Source organism: Cherax quadricarinatus, chromosome 59, assembly GCF_038502225.1.
Source record: "Cherax quadricarinatus isolate ZL_2023a chromosome 59, ASM3850222v1, whole genome shotgun sequence".
Taxonomy (NCBI): Eukaryota; Metazoa; Arthropoda; class Malacostraca; order Decapoda; family Parastacidae; genus Cherax; species Cherax quadricarinatus.
Window position 1 is genome coordinate 12,010,737 of NC_091350.1, and position 6,000 is coordinate 12,016,736.

Here is a 6,000-nt window from a genome sequence, read left to right on the forward strand (position 1 = left end):
TTTTTTTTAGCTTAAAACATTTTCGGTCAAGCAGTGAGTAAACCAGAGCCGGGAGTATGTGGTAAACTGACACGGTTCGGCTTTTAAAGGGGTAGTGGTTAAGGGGAGTTAGTAAAGGGGTGACCTTAGGAGAGGTTTGCTGGCGGTGGTGCTGGTCCCGCCCCTTTACGTGGTATAGATTGGCAGCGTGTAGAGCGCTGAGAGGCGCTCACTGCTCCAGTATTGGAGTTCCTGTACACGGTCGCTGTCAGCAGTGCTTGTGCACTGCTTGTGAACACTGGTCTTGTGCACAGCTTGTGAACACTGGTCTTGTACACAGCTTGTGAACACTGGTCTTGTACACAGCTTGTGAACACTGGTCTTGTGCACAGCTTGTGAACACTGGTCTTGTGCACAGCTTGTGAACACTGGTCTTGTGCACTGCTTGTGAACACTGGTCTTGTAAACAGCTTGTGAACACTGGTCTTGTACACAGCTTGTGAACACTGGTCTTGTGCACTGCTTGTGAACACTGGTCTTGTGCTCTGCTTGTGAACACTGGTCTTGTTCACAGCTTGTGAACGCTGGTCTTGTACTCAGCTTGTGAACACTGGTCTTGTACACAGTTTGTGAACACTGGTCTTGTGCACTGTTTGTGAACACTGGTCTTGTGCTCTGCTTGTGAACACTGGTCTTGTTCACAGCTTGTGAACGCTGGTCTTGTACTCAGCTTGTGAACACTGGTCTTGTGCACAGCTTGTGAACACTGGTCTTGTGCACTGCTTGTGAACACTTCTCTTGTACACAGCTTGTGAACACTGGTCTTGTGCACTGCTTATGAACACTGGTCTTGTACACAGCTTGTGAACACCAGTCTTGTGCACTGCTTGTGTACAAGACATACCACATCTCATATGAGATAGATAATCTACTATCATTTCTTAAATAAGGTAGATAATATTCTACTACATCTAATATGGGGTAGATAACCTACCATCACATCTTAAAGGGGAAGACAATACACCATTACGTCTTATATATGGTAGGTTATTTACACTCAGAACTCATATAAGCAGCCTACCATAATATCTGTGTTTTGTAATATTGGCAAATTAGGACGTATACATCCCAATAACAATGTTAATCATATCGTATAACGAGTAGGACTCGAACCCATGGCAAGTAAGTCCTGAAACTCAATCGTGTTATTTACGATCTTGTTCAGTAACAATAAACTATCCTCCGAGCAAAATACATCAGCATTTTCGGCTTAAAGTTGCTCAAAATTAGCATTCTCAAGTTATCACACAGAAAAGTACCTCACTTTATTTATGTAATAAAATTCGCACCTACACAGCCAACGCGAATCCTAAAATTTATGTATCTAAGATATGCCAGAGTTTGAAGCCTATTAGAAGAGGCCTTCTGATGTTGTTGTAAATGGATACAATTTATTTAATAAAATTAGCAAAATAAAGCCTGAAAATCCCAGTAATATTGAGCCGTCTTTCATGGAAAACCCTTCATCATCATCACTGTAAGTTTGAAGTCAATCATCACACGGAGTCCATTAATTCCAAGTTTATTAATTATGTTAGTTAATTATAATTAGTTCAGTCATTAAAGAATTAAGACGTTCAAATGAAGAATAATAAAGTTATATCGAGAAAAAATACGCCATCTTGAAAGTAAAATGGACATATTAATACTTGCACAGACTTTTGTTATTGAGAAGTGAGAAAAATGTATATTTTATATTTTTGTGAAAATTTCGGGGTTGACTCAAAGTCTTAAAATTTTAGTAAACAAGCTTTTTGACTCGCAACGCAGCATCTGCTATATATTTTACACTTAATAAATAAACAAGAACTTTCTAAAATATATCTTAAGTCGCTTGTTTATATCAACTACAATAAATATTAAAAAATAAGAGGAACTAACGAAGAAAAGTTTTGTATTGGATATATCACACAGAAAGATGTTTTTTTAAGTGATCAACATTTTAACAATAATAGACGTTACTATAATGAATATATTTTTTATTTTTGTCTTTAAAATTATTTAAGCATCGTATTAACATCCACGGTAATAAAAAGCTAATTATCAAGCAAGGTTTATAAACAAAGCATTAATTTTTATTCACTTCAACAGTAGCAGTACAGTGTATCATATACGTAATGTATATGATACGTAATGTATCATACACATAATGTATTGTCTTAATATTTTAACACAGCACAAATTTATAGTCACATTAAGAGGTAATTAAAGAAGAATGTCAATAAGTATCAAATGCGTCTTTGAAAAATGGCGGTAGTGGAGGCGGCGGAGAAGAAGACAGTTCTCTGTCAGACACGACGAGGTGATGTTGCTAACACAAACTTCATCTCAGTTGAACATTTTTTTTGTGTTTGAACAAATATCCTAGTTTTTATTTGTGTTGTGTGAGTGTATGTATGTTAACGCAGAGTGATCTACCAACTGGAAACTTTCTTAAAGTCTGACAACTTGCTTCACCAACATCATAATTAAGTTTGACGTAAGTTTATTTTATTTAAGTTTCTTTCTCTTGCCTCAACACTTCAAGATATATACACCGAGATGTGTATTTCTCTCATCATATATATACTGTGGGTTTATTTGCAGCGCTGTATGACACTTAAGGGTTTAGCGCTTCTTTATTATGTGATTGATTTTAATCCCATTTTTAGGGATTTAAATTATTTTTGTCGGAGATGGAAAGATTACGTTGAATTCTTAATGACCCTCGTATAGTGGATAGGCTTGAAACCCCATTAACCAACCAACATGAAGACTACTATGGGTGGGGCTCGAACTCGCGGTAGAGTCGTAAAACTCCTGACCCAAGATCTTGTGAGTCAACCTGAAGACTTTAGTAGTCAGGAATAACCTTTATCTGTTATTATATTTCCTTCAAGAAGAGTTCTTTGATACTGGTCAAGGATCTTGATCCAAGGAATTGGATTTGTCCTCCCTTTGCATGAGCCCTTAATAATAACAATAATGATAATATAAAATAATAATTATATAATATACTATAAAATTAATGATAATAAAATAATGATAAATAAAATGTCAAATTAATGATAATAAAATAATAATAATAATAATTATACTGTAATAATAATAATAATAATAATAATAATAATGCAAAATTATAAAATTAATAATGATAATAATAAAAATTATAAACTATTATTATTGGTAATAGTTACCATCAACTACTGGTTGGAATTTGGTCCTTTTTTCACACTTCAACACATACAGCATATGTGCGTCATGGAATAGATAATAATTTCTTGTGAATATTGTTATTTTAGGATTTATGAGTAAAATTAATACAAATTTTATGTAGGTGGCGATTCTTACAGGTGGCGTTTGCAGGTTAACTTAATTAACCTAATTAACGCGACTTAACCTAATCTTCCTTTAACTAAATGATACTTAACCTAATATAACCTAACAACCAAATATAACCTAACCTACCTTAGCCCAACCTAACAGATTTTCGTTATCTCCCAAAACAAAATTTTGCACACGAAATACCTGTTTATTCCATGATGTATGTAGGTTGTATATATTGAGAAGTGTAAACTAACGTTCTAGTTTAGCCCAGTAATCAGTAACTGTAGTTTTATTATTATTGTTGTTGTTGTTTCAATTATTATTGTTGATGTTAATATTATTTTCATTGTTAATTATTATTATTATTATTATTATTACTTATTAATTATTATTATTGTGATTTTAATATTATTATTATTGTTATTGTTATTAATTATTAATTACTATTATTATTATTATTATTATTATTATTATTATTATTATTTCACGAATGGTGTGGTTTTGTGAACACAAAGCTTACATTATTATATATTATAATCCGCAGCGCGAAAACTGGAGACCCTAATTTTGTTATTGTTATTAAGGTAATTCCATGAGACATTCAAACATTAATTTGTGATCACTTTCTCCAAGCTCTTCATTAACCTCAAGATTATCTGTCAGAGAATTCTTGTTTGTCAGAACTAAGTCCAGCAGCTTATTTCCTCTAGTTGGCTCTGACACATACTCGATTAAAAAGCAGCCTTGGAGTATTTAAAAAAAAAGTCGCTTGACTACATTACCTATCAAACTTCTCCAGTTGATTTGGCTAAAGTTAAAAATCTCCCATTCAAAATGGCATTTTTGTTTCAATGTGCCTGAGTAGTTCCATCCCTAAGAAGATTCAAGACCAACTCCAAGGCTGATTACATCTTCTATATATACATGTAGTTCTACATTGTTCACATTATGTCCTTGTATTGATAAAGCCACTGCATGGCGAAACGTCTACAAATGTAGATACTCGGATGTTGCACAAGTGAGTTTACAGTAGTCACTGTCAAGGTTAGGGGGGTCAGCGGGAATGAAAATCTAATCGGAAGATTAGATTTTCATTCCCACTGAAAGGAACATTTTTGTCAGTGAATATGCACTGAGAGTTTACATTAATCCCCAGTTTGGCTTATTAATGTAGGTTCTAATTTATATTACTTTTTTGAAAAGTGGATGTGCTTGCTTTCAGAGCATCTCTTATTAACCTAGCTGATATAACTCTAGTTGGGATAGCCCTAGCTAGGATAACTTAATTGCAGTAACTTAGCTGGGATAACCCTAGTTGTAATAACCTAGTTAGAATAACCATCATTAATTGTGATAACCTAGTTGGAATATCCTAGTGGGGATAATCTAGTTGGAATAACATAGTTGGAATAACAGTTAGGATAACCTAGTTGGTATAACTTATAATAATTGAGATAGCTTACTTGGGACAAACTCTTTGTGATTCATAGTTGACTAACCTAGTTTGGTTAAACCAGTTGGAATAACCTAGTCTAGATAACCTAGTTGGAATGACTGAAAAAACGTAAAAATAATCTTATACGAAACCAAGTGGTGATAACGTATTGACTGATTCCTCAGCCATCTGGAGCAGCAGTAAACCCGCAGCTAAATAAACATTGTTGGTATCTCATCATTTTGATTCGATTTTTCCCTGAAATGGTAGAGGTGATGGTGGTGATGAGGTGGTTTTGATGTGGTGATGGTGATTATATGGACGTGTAGGTGGTGGTGGTGGTGGTGGTGCTGCCGGTGCTGGTGGTGTGTGAATGATAGTGGTAGTGATGGTTATAATGTGGGTGGTGGTAATTATGGTGTTTGAGTGGTGGTGGTGGTGATGGTGTGTCGTTGGTGGGGATAGTGGTGGTGAGGAGTGACAACAAATTGCTCCTCTATGTCTACTGGCGTCTCTTCATTCATTCCTGTGGGATATTAAGTGATCTTTCAACATTCAGTAAAACATGTGGGTATGCGACATGAGTTTTAATTAAGATCACTAGATGCAGGGACATCTTTTACCAGATAACTGAATACGTCCATCAGGTACTAGATGATGTAACATTCCAGCAGGACTGGAGTTTTTTTAACGTATTTTCCCGTGGATGCAACACACAACAGTCGGCTAACACACTGGTAGATACTTTTACTGCACAAGGTGGGCAGAGATGTGAAGAAGCTTGCTCAAATGTTTCTCCGCCCCAAAGAATCGAACTCCCCTAAGTGTGGTTGCAGGGTTCGAGTCACAGCTCTTGACGCCGCTTCTTCAGTGATCCCTATCCCTATTCCAAGAGCTTTATCGTGCGCGCGCGCGCGCGCGTGTGTGTGCATTCATCTATGTGGTTGCAGGGGTTGATTCACAGCTCCTAGCCCCGCCTTTTCGCTGGACACTACTAGATCCACTCTCTCCTTACTCCTTGAACTTTATCGCATCTCTTCTTAAAACTATGCATGGATCCTGCCTCCACTACATCACTCTCCAGATTGTTCCACTTCCTGACTACTCTGTGACTGAAGAAATAGTTCCTAACATCTTTGTGACTCATCTGAGTTTTCAACTTCCAGTTGAGACCCCTTGTTGCTGTGTACCATCTCTGAAACATCCTGTCCCTGTCCACC